General features: G+C 43.6%; 1 pseudogene; it reads right to left on the bottom strand.

The window, feature by feature from the left end:
* Window positions 1-2,538: 2,538 nt before the first annotated feature.
* LOC108634438 lies at window positions 2,539-16,106 on the bottom strand (annotated as a pseudogene).
* Between the last annotated feature and the right edge of the window lie 1,154 nt (window positions 16,107-17,260).

Raw genomic sequence — 17,260 nt, 5'->3', positions numbered from 1 at the left:
AGGACTTCTCTCTCCCTCCTCAAAGTCCAAGTTGTTCCAGACAACATAACAAACCACACAGTTGGGAATGATTCATATGTTTCCACTCTCTGTCCAAAAATGAGCAAAAAAGTTTCCACTTAATTTATAATCTGATTTTTCTGCACATTTCCTAAAAATTTAAAGGGGAACAATTCAAAATGTGGTCTTTCCTAACTCTCCAAATTACTGATTAGTTACAGAGTAAAGTATCTTTTGGCAAAAATACTTTCATTTTACACCTATCCCTGGAGACAAGGACTATAGCTACATGATGCCAAATATCTAATCAATCATCCGATGTTTTCATGTTTTCGGATGTTTTCAAAAAGCTGGTGTTCTGTAGATACAGGCTTGGTCTATCCAGTCTTTTGTTATCTCAATGGTACATATGGATACAGATTTTTCTGTTTGGAATATTTCTCAAGGCCAATGCCTTATTATAGTTCCAACACCTGCAAATATTTGGCAGAGATTGTTCTCTCCTCTCCATATCCCCTGGTATTCCTGCAACCCCGCTTCCATCTCTTGCTATTAAAAAGCTGTAAGTTTATACAACATGCCTTTTCCTCAATGCTTTAACTGTTTATCTGTGACCCATGAAATGTACAGTTGCTGGAGCATAAATTTAAGTTTCAAATCACATTTCATAGGAAAAGTTTATGTCCAAAACAAAGTGACAGCAGGCTACAACAGAAAGGATATTTAACTCAACTTAGCTCTAGAAGCTGAGTTCCAGTTCCAGTTCTGTGACTTTGACCAAATGGCTTAACCGCACAAAGCCTCCATTTATACCAATTTAAAACACAGGGCTTCAACTGGACCAAGTCCAAGGCCAACCATCTTAGGATTCTAAGAATTGAAGCCAATGAGATTATTGCCTTCTGCAGTCTTGATATGAATGAGAATACCAACTTGAATGAAATCAACAGATAAACATTAAACTTCATACAAATTTATAAATATTAAATGTAAATAAAAATCAAAAGGCACAAATTGGACTTCCTTGGTGGCTCAGTGGTAAAGAATCTGCCTGCCAATGCAGGGAATATGGGTTCGATCCCTGATCCAGGAAGATTCCACGTGCCACGGAGCGACTAAGCCCATGTACCACTACTGAGCCTGTGCTCTAGAGCCAGGGAGCTGCAATTCCGAACCCACATGCTGCAATTACTGGAGCCGTCTTGCCCTAGAGCCCATCCTATGCAACAACAGAAGCCACCACAATGAGAAGCCCACACGGTGCAACAAAGAGTAGCCCCCACTTGCTGCAACTAGAGAAAAGCTTACACAGCAAGGAAGACCTGGCACAGCCAAAACAAATTTCTTCCAAAAAAAGCTAATTTCAACAAATTCCAAACATTTAAAAAAAAATTAAAAAGGCACAAACCATGGTCAGTGTGACTCTCAATATTGTTTTCAATAAATCACAGGATGGAAAGTGTATCCTATTCCGAGTATTACTACCCTCACCAACATCATAATTTTTACATAAGCTACAATGACTTTTCCATAGCATGGCAAGAGGGAAATCTCCACTCCCTTATCGCCCTTCTTCCACGCTGTCTGGGTGTTCCTTCTAGCTTCACTTATATATCCAGGTCCTATTTGGGGATGGTAATCTTATTATTTGTTTAAACATTTTATTTTTCCGGAATTTCTGTTAAGCAGTTTCTTAAGAGAAATTGAGCCCCATAGCAGACAGGCAATGGTAATAAAATAATTTGCTGGATCTGACATTTGTTAACATCAACGTGAGGTAGGAGTGCTCTAAAACAGACAGGCACTTAGACTTGCACAAAAATATTATACGGCACAACAACTTCAGAAAACTCTGTCCACTGAACAGGAACTTCCCAGGAAGGGACTGCAAACAAGCACTTTGGTCTGTACCCCACAAAAATGAATACTGGCACAAAATGTGATCCTGGATTAAATATTTTTTGCCTTCAGTTTAAATGTTTACTTCAGTATTTGATGCTCCCTCCTGACTTCATAGTACACCAAAGTCCCGTTTTTGTCTATTTGCTTTGTTTTTTAAGGCAGATTTAGAATTAGCCGCCTTGTTAAGGGCTTGGTAGCAATTTGTAGTGGTCAGTGCCAAAGCTTTATTTCTCTAGTGTATAACACATAGAGTACTATCCTCCATGAAAACCTGTCACCTATGTAGATAAACACCTCCACCCACATCTACATGGAGACACACCCAACCTTCCCATTGCTATATGCACAATTATGCAAATCAGCACATATGCTAATTGTAGTATACCTACACAGGTGCTCACATACTTAAAAGAAGACATGGAAAGATCATGGCAGAGATATACAGGGTATAATATGTCATTGTCAGAGGAGAGAGGGTGCTGTTTCCCTGGGCAGACTATTAGTGTGGGCCATGGGCTAAATCCCCCAGAACTGGCCAAAGGTGAATGAATGCAAGCAGGTATGTGCAAAAGATGAAACAGGCTACAGTGAGAGCTTGCAGGTTATAAGGCTATTTCTTATGAGAAGAACTTGGAGTTAATTCATTTTTGTCATATAGGAAAAGTGACCGATTTTATTAGGGAACTTGCTGACTGTATATAAAGACCATGTGTAAAGAGATAAAGTTGTGTAAAGTGTGTCTTCCAGATCCCTTACCTTGAGCTTCTCAAACCGATCATTCAGGGATGCGACCTGATGGTCTCGGTGACGCCCCACCAGTTTGCATAAGGCACAGATCAATTGGTCATCAGATACACAGTACATATTCACTTTCTCATTTTCATGGTCCAGGCAGGTGATCCCTCGAAGATGCGTGTCCGGCACTGGTTCCACCAGGCGGTGGCTGGTGAAAGGTTTCTTGTTGGGGTGTGTAGCCCGCAGGCAACGGTCACAGTAGGAGACCTCACAAGTGATGCACGTTTTCACTGCATCCCTTGGCGGGTCCTGCTCACAGAACTGGCACGCAATTCGCTCACTAGACATGGCGCTGCTGGGCCTGTAAGTCCTCTCTCGGCGGCTCTCACTTGGGGAATTGGGTCCACTGACGGAAGCCTTCTGGAAGCGGTCAATAATGTTCTGCAGAGTCACATTTCTCTTGAGGCCGTCCAGGCCCCGGTGGTTCAGTGAGATAACATACCTGCACGTAGGACACTGGAAAGCAGTAATGGGTTCAATGGATTCACCGGAGCTGCAGCTCGAGACCAAGATGCGATGGGCACAGCTGAAGCAGAGGCTGTGAGCACAAGGGAGCAGAAGGGGGTCTTCAAACAACTCTAGGCAGATTGGACAGGTCAATTCAGACTCCAGTGTTTCCATCTTTAGTGAAAATAATCCTGCTGAGGCATTAAGAACCGCAGAGGCTGGGCTTTCACCTGCAAGGAACACAAAGAAGAAGTCGTTAAGCATTTCCAAAGGAAATGCGGATGTAACATAATTACACACTAACCCATGGAGGCTTTACAGGCTGGATTCCCCAGGGATGCTGGTGCACTAGGAAAGCGAGTTGGGAATTAATCAGAAAGCTATTCTCCCCCCTTGAAACCTTGTTTTTGACAAATGCCTGGGCTTATTTTCCTGCACTAATAAATAGAAGCTAGTGCCACCTCTGAATCTTGGTTTACTAACTCACATTCCTATTCACAGACCCTCTCCACTGACATCTCTTGTCCTGGACTATGATGCTTCTGAGGCCCTGCCAAATTCTCAATCTCCATTCTCCAGTAGTGTTCTCTATTTTACTTCCAAGCTGCTCCTATTTCACATCTAGTGGAAGGAAAACAAGGCCATATTTCAACCTAACTCACTGGTTCTTGAAATGATACCATTCTAAGAGGCTGCATAAAAAAAAGAAGAGCTTTCGAAAAATGTAGTTCTCAGTACAGGATAATTATTTCTTCAGATAGGTGACCTTGAATTATTTCCTATTACCACACATGGAAATTTCTATTCCATACCATTTTTAGCAAACTGAGTTACTAGAGACAAAGAGGAAAAATATTAAAGTATAAAAATTATGGAATTTTGTTAGCTTAAAGTGGGAATCCGATTTATGAAAAGAGAAAGGCATTTTTGGTTCTGAATAGCTTTGTTCATCATCTCACTATTACTGGAGAGTCTCATCAGGGCTTGAAGGTTTGATTCTGCCATTGGTATTTGTTTAGATTTTGTCATCTGTCAGAGATATCTGCATAGCCCTCTCATAGGACACTTAACTATTGAGTACAATTATATGTTGTCCCCAAGTACAATAGATGTATCCCTAAAAGCTATTTCTAAATCAAATGTTTTAAGTGCACTGAACTAACCAGCTATTTAATGGAAATCTATGGAAAACTGGACTGTAAAAGTGAAGAATCTTATTGTAAAACATTCTCAGTTGGTTTAGTAAGTTTAGATGTTTGCATAACCACCTTTTTAAAAAGAGATGTGTGCTATTCTTATTTTACAACTCACAAGTGCTTAAAAGTTGTTGGCTAGTATTTTGTAGCTTATAACATCTATCCACATTCACCGATAGAGATGAAAAAGTAAAACAATTAAAATGTATATATATCACAGAATTTTAGAATTGGAAGAGACTTTAGAGATGATAGATCCCAACTTTCACTCAAGGCAGGAATATTGCCTTTGGTAGTTCCATTGCTCAAATTCAACATGTCCATAAATGAACTTGATATTCTCCCCAGCCCCACAACACAAAACACCTGCTCTTCTTCCAATTTTCCCTATCTGTTGAATATCATCATCCAAGCCTAGAAACCCAGGAGTTCTCTCATTTACATGTTTATCACTCTGTTTTATTTAATACATGTATCTGTATCTCCAGCTAACTCTCCTTGCAGGCATCAACTATGTCATATTTTTATTCATAGCACAGTGCCTCGCACACACTGGTTATTCAAAAATTGTTAAATGAAAGATTCCTTAAAGTAGAGGAAGTTAAAGAAGAGACCTAGTGTTTACTAAGCACCTCCTGTATTCTAAGTACCTTGTTAGGAACTTTACACACAGTATTTCATTAAATTCTATCAAGAAGGCTGTACAGAAGGTACTAATGCTATACACACATTATGGTTAGGAAATTGGGGCTCAGCGTTTTTGAGTAAATGAACCAGGAACCTACATACCCAGATCACTGGGGCAGTCTAATGCCAATGTCTGTGCTCTTTCCCCTACACCTTTAATTTAATCATCTCATCTCCTTCACTGGATAAATATCTTCACTATTTACAAGAGGGTTTCTAGACAGCATGTTTCCACTTCTATTTGAGTCTATGTCCCTGTGAGTTTCTCTGAATCTGCCTCTCACTCCTAGTCTCTTTCAGAATCTCATCTCTTCCTTCTAGGCCCATCTCCACCTCTTTCTGAATTTCTATTGTGTTCTCTTCCAGAACTGCAGGTCTGCAGTCCTCAGTCTGTGCTGGAAGCTACTTGAGAGAATGGAGTAAGGCCTCCCACCAAAATGATAGGTGGTCAAGAGCATTGCTGATAGGCCTGTCTCTGTGTTGAAACCTTTATAAAAACGACTGGTGTACCACAACTTTTCTAAATCTTAGGAACGTGTCCTATAAATTCCTGAGTGCAGAGGAAAAACCCTGAATTTTCCTGCAACCCAAAAAGTTGTTCCTGACTAAATGTGACACTTGGAATGTCACTATGAAATTAAGCTTAGGAAAGCATGCTATGGAATCAGGATTGCCTTGGATAAAGTCAAAATAGGATTTCTGACCAGGGATTTCTGAACCTTCTAGAAATGTTTAAAGAATGCTGTGTGTATATCACATATCCACTTTCATGGGGAGCAGATTATCCACAGCATTTGAACTGTTCTCAAAAGAGTCTTTGACAAAAGGGACTTCCCTGGTAGTCCAGGGGTTAAGACCCTGCACTTCTAATATAGGGGTGCGGCACAGGTTTGATCCCCGGTTGGGGAACTAAGCTCCCACCTGTGGCATGCTGCAGCCAAAAAAAAAAAAAAAAAGAGTCTTTGACAAAAAAGCCAAACATCAGTGCTCTAAAATAACTACATGAACTGATTGCAGGTCTATACAGAATAATATAAAATGGTTACAGTCTGTTGCTTATGGTAAGTAACTTTTTCTATTACACTGTTTCTACTCTGTTTAATTACAATTTGGGAGAATTGAGTATTTTTTCAACTTTTTCAAATATCTGTTCATCTCATCTCTCATTTATGAGAGACCTTGTTCTGGTCTTTCCTAGTATTCAGCATCCTTTCAACCTATCTCCCATTTTCCCTACCTACCTGACTACCCAAGCACCTTTCCCCTTAAAAGCCATTATGCATTTCCCACATGTGAGGCAGTAAATAATACCCTTTATAGGCATTATCTCATTTAATTCTCACAACAGCCCTCTAAAAGGTAGGTATTATTATTAAAACAACAAAAAAGGTAACTTGTCCAGGGTCACATTTGTTTGCAAGTAACAAGGTGGAGATTCAAACCCAGAATAAAACTGAGAGTCCAGAAATAAACTCATATATTTATGGTCAACTGACTTTTGATAAGAGTTCCAAAACCATTCAACAGGGAAACAATAATTTTTTTCAAGCAAGTGGCTTTGGGAAAACCAGTTGCCCACAAGCCAAAGGAAGAAGTTAGAGATCTACCTCACACTATACACAAAAATTTACTCAAAATAGATCAATGATCTAAATGTAAGCACAAAGACTATAAAACTCTCGGAAGGAAACATAAGTGTAAATCTTCATGAACATAGGTTAAGCAAGGGATTCTTAAATGACACCACATGTGCAACTGAAGAACAAAACAGATAAATTGGACCTCATCAAAATTTAAAACTTTCTGTACTACAAATGACATCACCAAAAAAGTGACAACTCACAGAATGGGAAAATATTTGCAGATCAGATATGTGATACAGGTCTAGTATCTAGAAATATACAGAATGGCAAAGGATCTGAATAGACATTTCTCCAAAGAAGATATGCAAATGATCAGTCAGTATATGAAAAGGTACTCAACATCATTAGCCATTCAGTTCAGTTCAGTCGCTCATTCATGTCCGACTCTTTGCGACCCCATGAACCGCAGCACGCCAGGCCTCCCTGTCCATCACCAACTCCCAGAGTCCACCCAAACCCATGTCCATTGTGTTGGTGATGCCATCCAACCATCTCATCCTCTGTCATCCCCTTCTCCTCCTGCCTTCAATCTTTCCCAGCCATCAGGGTCTTTTCCAATGAGTCAGTTCATCACATCAGGTAGCCAAAGTATCAGAGCTTCAGCTTCAACATCAATCCCTCCAACCAACACCCAGAACTGATCTCCTTTAGGATGGACTGGTTGGATCTCCTTGCAGTCCAAGGGACTCTCAAGAGTCTTCTCCAACACCACAGTTCAAAAGCATTAATTCTTCGGCACTCAGCTTTCTTTATAGTCCAACTCTCACATCCATACATGACCACTGGAAAAACCATAGCCTTGACTAGATGGACCTCTGTTGGCAAAGTAATGTCTTTGCTTTTTAATATGCTGGCTAGGTTGGTCATAACTTTCCTTCCAAGGAACAAGCATCTTTTAATTTCATGGCTGCAATCACCATCTGCAGTGATTTTGGAGCCCAGAAAAATAAAGTCAGCCACTGTTTCCCCATCTATTTGCCATGAAATGATGGGACCAGATGCTATGATCTTAGTTTTCTGAATGTTGAGTTTTAAGCCAACTCTTTTACTCTCTTCTTTCACTTTTATCAAGAGGCTCTTTAGTTCTTCACTTTCTGCCATAAGGGTGGTGTCATCTGCATATCTCAGGTTATTGATATTTATCCTGGCAATCTTGATTCCAGCTTTTGCTTCCTCCAGCCCACCGTTTCTCATGATGTACTCTACATATAAGTTAAATAAGCAGGATGACAATATACAGCCTTGACATACTCCTTTTCCTATTTGGAACCAGTCTGTTGTTCCATGTCCAGTTCTAACTGTTGCTTCCTGACCTGTACATAGGTTTCTCAAGAGGCAGGGAAATACAAATCAAAACCACACTGAGATACCACCTCATACTCACTAGAATAGCTGTATTACTTCATAGACACTAAAATGGCCAGAATTTAAAAAAAAAATAGCAAATGTCAGCCAGGACATGAAGAAACTGGGACCCTCATACATTGCTAGTGGGAATGTAAATTATGCAGCAAAAATAGTTTGACAGTTTTCCAAAATGCTAAATGAATTACCATACGATCCAGGAGAACTGAAGACATGCCCACCTAAAAACTTGTACACAAATGTTCATAGCAGTATTAATCACAATAATGGTGGGAACAACCCAAATGTCCCTCAAATGATGAACAGATAAACAAAAGTGGTATATCCATACAATGGAATATAATTCAGCAAGACAAGGAATGAAGTACTGATACATGTGGGGCTTCACTTGCAGCTCAGTCAGTGAAGAACCTGCCTGCAATGCAGGAGACCAGGGTTTGATTCCTGGGTTGGGAAGATCCCCTGGAGGAGGGCATGGCAACCCACTCCAGTATTCTTGCCTGGATAATCCCATGGACAGAGGAGCCTGGTGGGCAACAGCCCATGGGGTTGCAAGAGTCAGACACGACTTAGCAACTAAACCACCACCACTGATACATGCTACAACATGGATGATCTTTGAAAACATTATGCTAAGTGAAAGAAGTTAGTTAAAGAAGGTCACAGATTATATGATTCCCTTTATAGGAAATGCCCAGAACAGGCAAACTCATAAGAACAGAAAGCAAATTAGTATTTCTCAAGGGTCTGGGTGGGAGATGGAGGAAATGGAATGTGACTGTTAATGTATATGGGTTTTCCTTTGGGGATGATGAAAATGTTTAGAAATTAGTGGTGACGATTGCACAGCTTTGTGAATATACTAAAAATCACTGAATTGTACACTTCAAAGTAGTGAAACTAAGGTATGTGAATGTTATCTTAATTTTTAAAAAAGATTCAGACCCACAATCCAGAGTGTGAACCACAGTTAACCACTATCCCACACTGCCAACTGTGTAATTTAGTAGTGTTTCTAAATTCTCCTAAAATGCTTACTCCTCTCAATTGCTTTTCTAGGTTGGTGATTGCCTGTCTAGGTTTTACAATACCTGGGATATCTCTAATGATCAATAGGTATCAGGAGATGATTAGCTCCCAATTTTTTATTCATTTAAAAATTGTAAGATTCCTAAAAACTGTTTGACTCCTAGGTCACAAAATACCTTTAAGAAATACATGAGGAAGTGGTACAACAAAAATAAATCAATGGCAGTGTTGCAACTTCAAAAAGTTTGTGAAATGCTAATCTATCCAGAATTAGAGAATATAGTAAAGATAAAGATAGGATGTAAACCTGATAGAGTGTCACTGAATGACAGGTAATCAAGTTTTTGTTTTTGTTTTTTGCCAGAAAACACAATAGTGTTAAGTTGCTCAGTCGTGCCCGACTCTTTGCAACCCCATGGACTGCAGCCCACCACGCTCCTCTGTCCATAAGATTTTCCAGGCTAGAATACTGAAGTGGGTTGCCATTTCCTTCTCCAGGGGATCTTCCCAACCCAGGGATCGAACCCATATCTCCTGCACTGCAGGCAGATTCTTTACTGACTGAGCTACAAGGGAAGCCCACAATAGTTTGTCATAAAAATGCACTGATGAAATGCCTGGGCAGGCAGGTCAATTGCCAGGTTAAGATACAAATGCCCACATCCACATCCACTGATTTGTTCCCTTCCATATCATTTAGTTACTGCCGTGTAGTCAAATAAGAATGTTTATGGATTTGCCCTTGTTCTAGTATAAAATTGTTTCTGTATGGCTGACTGTCAGCCTGCACTCCCCCTTCAGGCTGAGACTCCTAAAAAAAAAAAAGTTGATGAGAATAAACTATAAGAAGGTATCATAAGGCTGTGTGAGTAGGCATGAATACAAAGGAGGAGTTTCAATGCAGGCAATTAGGATAAAAATAATACATTCTACAGTTACAAAATGAAAGATTGACTTCAGCATTGCCCTTCAAATCCAGCATTCAGTTAACCCTGATCAGAGAAGCCATGATCGGCACTTGGCAGAATGCTATTATTTCAAATGTTATTTGAACATAATTAAATGTCCATTTATTTCAACAGTTTATATTCCATCTAGTTTTCATCTTCCAGGTCTGTGGAGCATGGCTGTGGGCTCTCATTACCTCCCTGAGGAACCACAGTCTCCTTTTCTTCACAGAAAAACCAGGAGTGTAAAACCCAGCCTGACCCTGGGCTGTGGAGGATGGAGCCGAGTAGTAGGCTTTATATTCTGCAGGATATTAACATTAATATCCCATGAGCTGAGCTCTTCCTTAAAACACTAGAAACTGTCTCTCTGCCTTAGAGGATCAGCAAATGAGCCCTGGCTTAGTCTGATGTTCCCTTAACTGTAAAATGTCGTTCAAGTTGCACGAGAATCACCAGACGATCTCTTTAAGATGCTTTCCAGCTCTGACATCCTATTATAACAGAGTTCTTACTGTATGTTACCACATAGGAAAGACAGCTGGGATTAATGAAAAACAGCTCCTCAAAACACAAATCTTATTTATTAGTGTGACTTGAAAGGCTGACAAGCGATGGGCATCATCATGAAAGAAACTGGAAATAAATAAACAAAATGCATTACTTACCCTTGGCTAAGCCAAGGTGCTCAAGGACAGTGGCTGGTTTTGCCTGTTGTGCCTCCAAGAAGACATAATGGGTGTTCTGGGGACAACTGAAGGGGGAGGGGCATCCCATGGGACTACAAACTAATGAAAACACCTTTTGGAAGAAAAGGAAGACACCAAATTCTAAAATACTACTTAGTAGGAAAGGACCCCTCTACAGCACAAAAATGATTACTTGGGAGTGTAAAAGGCACCCAATACACAGAATTCTCATCCTAAAAAAATGGAAGACAGAAACCCAGAAAAAAGAGACTATGTGGTCAGTAAGTATAATTAACAGTCACTTTACATTTGTGTACCAATTTTATACTTTTCAAATGGCTCATCTCATTTGATCCTCTCAGCAAAGCCTGATTGAAACAGATTTGCCAAGTCCTGGCTCTAAGCTGAATTTGCTGAGTGATCCCAGGTAAGATATTTAAATCTTTTGGGCCACAGCCTCCTCATCTGTCAAATGAAAAATACCTGTGTTACCCAATCTCACAGGCTTTTGTGAGGATCAGATGAGAATAACATTATTAACTTGCTTTATAAATACGGATATTCTCAACACACATTCACAGATGACAGATACACAGCAAGTTATTAAGGAAATAGTGCATGTTTGGAAATATACCCAAAATGCATAATGGTTGACATAATAGAGGACAATTACACTCCCCCACAAGTTTTCTGGAGGACATGCATCTGACTGTGGTATTTAACATGCCCAAATGTATCCCCTGTTAGACTGGAGTTCCCCCAAAGGGAAAAAGTATCTCTCTTCTTTTTTCGTAAGCTTTTATCATGTACAGGGAGAGCTCAGGACTGGAGGCTGATTACTGCCTGACAGCACCAGAGCCAGTTCCTGTCTAATAGGTTATTAAAGCCTACTTAATATTTTATAGTACATAGATTTAATGATCTTTACAATAATTAGCTCCTAAATCCAACCATTGGCTATTTGACACAATATAGTCATCATAAACATCAAAATGAATATCACAATAGCAGAACTAGAAGTCCTAGATCTGCTACAAGCACAAAAGATTAATCTAAGTAACCAAGAAACGGATTTGCCAAGGCAACACTGATAATTGTCAGAAATCATAAGTACAATTCATAACACCTTTATCTTAATGCCAATTACACCAGCAGTTTGGGGGTTGGAGAACAAACAATTTACCTACTGATAAGAGGATAGCTTTCCATCTATTCTAGGACTGCTTTTCCCGATCTCTGCTACCCAATGAAATATTTGTAAATTTTTAAATGTTCAAGGGCACACCTGGATGGACAGCCATCTCTAACCTCTACAGAATAAAACTGGCAATATATGTATGTAGGGCATGCTGTGGTGTTAGGCTGAGAGGACCCCAAGTTCAGGTCAGAAACAAGGGGCAGAGAACAGAAGTATATTTGAAATGAAGCTTCTACTCCCCTGGGAGCCACATGGATCCTAGCAACACTGAACAAAGGGCTATAGACAAAAGCGATCAAGGATTCTGGACCATAAACCATTTTTCTACCTCTGGGCTGTATACATTCAGACACGTCACAGTCCTGCATTAGCATTGTCTCCCATGCCCATGCGTTATATCCCTAACTGGTCAAACTGCAACTACTGGGATTTTCTGTTCCAAGAGGATTTTAGGTTATATAATGAATTTGTTATCAGATCTTTTGGTTTCTGTAAGGGGAAGATCCAGAGACTGGGGCTACTGTTCGTCAACTAGAGGAGTCTGACCTGCAGGGAAGAGGCTGAGAGAAAGCCCAAGGTCAGGCAGTCGGAGCTCTGCACGGAGAAAAGATCCCAAGTAGGATAAGTCTTACTAAGGATACTTTGCTAACCCACTTAGGCAGAACCAATACCCTTATTACAAATTCAAGTGAACTCCATACGAAGAAGGGAGTCGTGGGATGTTAGCACATTGCTCAAAATCCCTCTGTCACCCATATTAACCATCTAGTAGTTTGAGCAGCTTACACAGATTTCTAAGGGCAATGCAGGAGCAGGGGGATTGTCAAAAAGAGCGTGTCTGTGGTTATGGAGGAGGGGAAGATGGAAAAAGAAAAACTGTAGAAAAAGCCACAAACCTCCAGTGCCCACAGAAGACTCTTAACAGTTTTAATTCATGAAAATAGAGAAACATATATTGATCCCTGGAAGAGAGGGGAAATAAAAAGAGGACTAGCAGCCTGCAGAGGGGGATCATTGGAGTCGGAATTTCTTGTTGCAACACCACCCATCTGGTCTCACTTGTTAGAATGATCCAACACACTGGTTGAGAAACACTTTTCCAGTCTATTTTTTCCACTGCTCAGCAATGAACACAAGGTTTGTTGAGAGACCTGAGATATAGACATTATTAGCACACCACCACGTTGGTACCCAAGTTTCACTCATCAAAAAGTGAACAATTGTGAACTGTCGTATATCCGTTATCAACATATTACACATACTATTTTGATGATGCAATGCTCTAAGTCAAGATACTCGGCCTAAGCAAGGAGGTGCTTCACACAGTGCCAATTTCCCACTTTTGCATGGAAGAAAAGAACAAAACGTAATGCTAACTGGAAATGGAACACCCCACTGGCCTCCACCAGCAGCTGAGGCCAATGGCGTAACAGCTAGGGAGTTACCAAGATCCACAAAGACTGAATGATACACATGAGCAGACACCTCTGAGAACAGTCATTCGAGACACATTCTATGCCTTTGCCCTATCTCCCCTTCCTTTTAGAGGTTTCTGTCCCTATTGGGGAAAGAGAGAACCTGAGAGACAGAGTGAAGGGAGGACATTCTCTCCTCTTCATCAAGTAGCAAAGGCATATTCCTTGGGCAGTTTCCTTCTCAACTGTCATGGTGTCAGCAGATTTTATGGGAGGAGGGATGAGGGAATGGACAGGTTCACTAAGAGCAATATTTGGATGCAATTATGAGACTCCTTTGGCACTGTTTTAGGATCTACAAGTTGGAACAAGTTGCCCTGCACTTAGAGGAGGGATTAACTAAACTTATTTCACCTAAATCAATTTGCACTGTTCAGATGATATGTTCATAAAGCAACCAAGCCATTCTGATTTGCGGCAGTACTTCCCAGGGATGGCCTTGCAAGGTACAACATGCTAGATTAGGAGTCTAGTAGTCATGAAAGTAAATGGAGGGAAATACTCGCTCCTTCAAGTCTCTAGGCTTTACCCCTGCCCTGCACAGCCCCTCCCAGTCCTAATCCGAGAACTGCAAGTACAGAGGTATGCCTTAAACAAACAGGAGGCCAAAATGTAAGGCCAAAGCTGGGGCCTTAGCCCAGTCAGCAGAGGATTCTGCACATTGCAGGTGCTTTTAAGAAACATGGTTGATTCACCACTGCAAGATACTAATCCTGCTTAGATAGCCATGCCTAAAAGTATTTAAGCCACTTTTCAGTAGAAAGTAACTACCCGCCCCTATATGGGCTAAAAATGAGTGAGGTTATGTTTTCAAATGCATCTGATTCAGATTGTGAGGTTGGAGTACAATAGATATGATTCAAGCCTTAGTTTAAAATAGTCATCATTACTCTGTATGCCTTGTTTTATGTACGTTTTCATTCAGTTGCATGTGCACTAAGGGAAAAAAAGAAACAGACCTAGGACCACAGTAGGGTAATAGATTTGGCTCCCAAAAGGGTTAATAATGGCAAGTTTGGGTTCCCAGTAAAGCAGGGTTCCTACTTACACCCAAACTATTACCTCAATAAAAGGTAAATGAAGTACTTTCTTTGAAAAGTATAATGCTGAGGGTTTATAGAATCCTTTCATCTTCAAAGGACCAAGCCAAGACTCACAATAGCCAGTACACAATATGATGTCTTTCATACAAGTGCATCAACTATGAAAGAAAGGTCACAGGAATGTCCTAAAGCCACAAAGCCAATGAAACATCAGATTTGAAATGAACTCTCTGATCTCCTTGGCTCCTAGACTTGTATTTCAACCACATAAATCAAGCTGTGTGGAACCATCAGGGGAAATCTAATTCACATTGTATATCTGCATTAATTGATTGGGCAGGAAAATATTAAAATAGCAAAGACTCTTTCCCTCTCAAGGCAGTGATGAGTGGAGTGAAAAGGGGGATGTGAGCATTAGGGGTAACCAGCTGGGGTAAAGTGAGAAGTAGGGGAGGGACTCTCCCTATTCAGGGTTCCCCTTCCATTGGCACACTGCCAGAGAACTGACTGGCGTATTGGAAGGGGACAGAATGGAGGTAAAGGCAGCCCTTATGGCCCACCTTAAGAATCAGAAGAATCAACCCACACTTGTACTTGTCTATTTACATAGCCTCTAATACACTTCAGACACAAACAACCATAACCATCCACCCTCCCCACACTCAGAAATCCTCAAAATGGCAAAGCTGGTTCAGAAGCCAGAGGCTGCTTGACAGGGAGCCTGGGAGTGCACAGGACCCAGGAGACGTGTGGTTCTGGTTGGGAGATTACCGTGGGCAAGTAGGTGTGTGATTACCACGTAGGAAGAAGGCGAGTGAGTGTGAAGGCGGGTAGAGGAGTATGGAAGAGAAAAAGTGAAGAACGCAACGACCCCAGGATCCCAATGTCCTGCTCTGAGAAGAAACGCCTCCAAGAAATGTGCTGCACGCGTTATGCTAAGTAACCGAAACCTTATCATCACCGAAAATGTTTCTGTCAATCTACTCCGCTTATTTACTTAATTCTTACGAGCCAGGAATGGAAAAACCCCACCTTTCCCGGGTTCTATCGCAGTCTGTCCGGGGGACCTATAAGTTTTCCCTCTCCCCCACTGAGCTGGTTTCACAGCTAGGCCAAAAATAAGGAACCACCCAGACAGAGACTCCAGGATCATTCCGTGGCAGCAAAGGGATTAAGTTTCGCCCGGCCTCCCCACGGGCAGGGTGTCCGCAGCATCTCTGGCTGCCGCAGCCACCACAGCCAGGCGGCCGAGGGGCGCCGCCCGGGCCAAGGAGGTGGCCGGCCGAGCGAGCGTGGGAAGGCGGCGGTGCCCTTTCCCAGACTAGCGCCCAGGCTCTCGGAGAGCCGCTCGGGGAGGGGCCCGCGCCCGACCCGGCTGGACTGCGCGGGAGGCCTAGGACCCGCCCCCGCCCCGGACCCCCGAGTGCAAACTCCGTCCCTGGAGCGCAGCGACGGGTGCCCGGGCCCCAGCGGCGCATCGGGGAGCCAGGGCCGGGCCGGGGCGCCCTCCCGCCGCTGCCGCCACCTCGAGCCTCGCGGGGCCCCGTCACCCCGCCCCGCCGAGCCCCGGAGCAGCCCTCGGCCCCCGCCGGGCCCCGGCCGCACCTGAGACGCGCGGCCCCGAGCCCGGGGCCGAGCCCGGCGCGGGTGGTGGCGGTCGGACCCCGGGGCCGCGGCGAGGGGGCGCGTTTTACCCAGAGCCTTCCCGGCTGCCGGCCATGTCCTCGGCGCGCCCGAGGGCGCCGGGTGCTCGCCTGCCTCCCGCGCGAGCTGGCTCAGGCTCCGGCGCGAGCTCCCCGGCTGCCACCGCTGCCGCCGTTGCCGCCGCCGCTCTAGGCCGCCGCCCGCCTTCGCAGCCGCCGCCGCCGCGCAGCAGCCAGGATCCGCCCGCCCGCGCGCCCCGCTGGGGACAGCTCGGCGGCCGCCACGCTACCGCGGCTGGGTCTCCCGAGCCAAACTTAAGAGTTTTCGCTCCTCAGTCCAGGGGCAGCACCATGACACCGCGGCAGCACCACACTGTCATTTCCGCCGTCGCAGGGCGTGGGGGGCGGGGGGGGGCAGAGAAGGCAATCCCGACGAAAAGGGGGATGGGGTGGGGGCGAAGCGGGCTGGGGCTGCTGCCCGAGGGAGCGCTGGGAAGGGCCCGGCAGCCGGGGCGCTCGGCCACCTTCCCCGGCTCACCTTCTGCCGCCCCCCGCCGCTCCCAGCTCCCCCTGCCCCTCCTCTGGAGGCGCGTTTACATGTTTTCTCCCCTGGCAGGAGTGACCGGAGAAACCTGAGCGAGCAAAGGCAGCGGGTGGGTGGGTTCGGGTTACTACTGTACCTACCAGCTGATTCCAGCAGCCTTTTCTCCAGCGCCCTGTCATCTTGAAGGAAGACATACGGAGAGGGGCCGGAGCGGGTGTGTGTGTGTGTGTGTGTGTGTGTGTGTGTGTGTGTGTGTGTGTAAGAGAGCGAGAGCGCCAGCAGAATGTGTGTGAAATGCAGAAGGAAGACTCTGGCCAAACTCTTCTCCCAGCCGCCAAGCCCCTGGCCCCCACAAACCCCTAGGTTAGAACAACGAAAGGGCCGTTGCCACCAGCAATGAGAAGAGAGTGCCTAGGTCCAGCGCACAGGTCCTCGGACGAAGCTGCTCAATGTAAAGTTAACTACAGAGTAAAACAAAAATAGTGGAGGAGACAGAAAAGGGCAGACAATTGAAGGAAACCCAACCCCTCTTTCTTTTTACAAAGGGAGAATGGCTGTTTTATTGGCCTTGGGCAGAAGTTGTGGAGATGGATTAAAGCCACCAAAATTAAAAAAACAAAACCAAAAAAGTGGGGGAGGGGGGAGAGTGTAGGGCCT

The sequence above is a fragment of the Capra hircus genome (genome assembly GCF_001704415.2).
Source record: "Capra hircus breed San Clemente chromosome X unlocalized genomic scaffold, ASM170441v1, whole genome shotgun sequence".
NCBI lineage: Eukaryota > Metazoa > Chordata > Mammalia > Artiodactyla > Bovidae > Capra > Capra hircus.
This window is presented reverse-complemented; position numbering and strand designations above follow the sequence as displayed.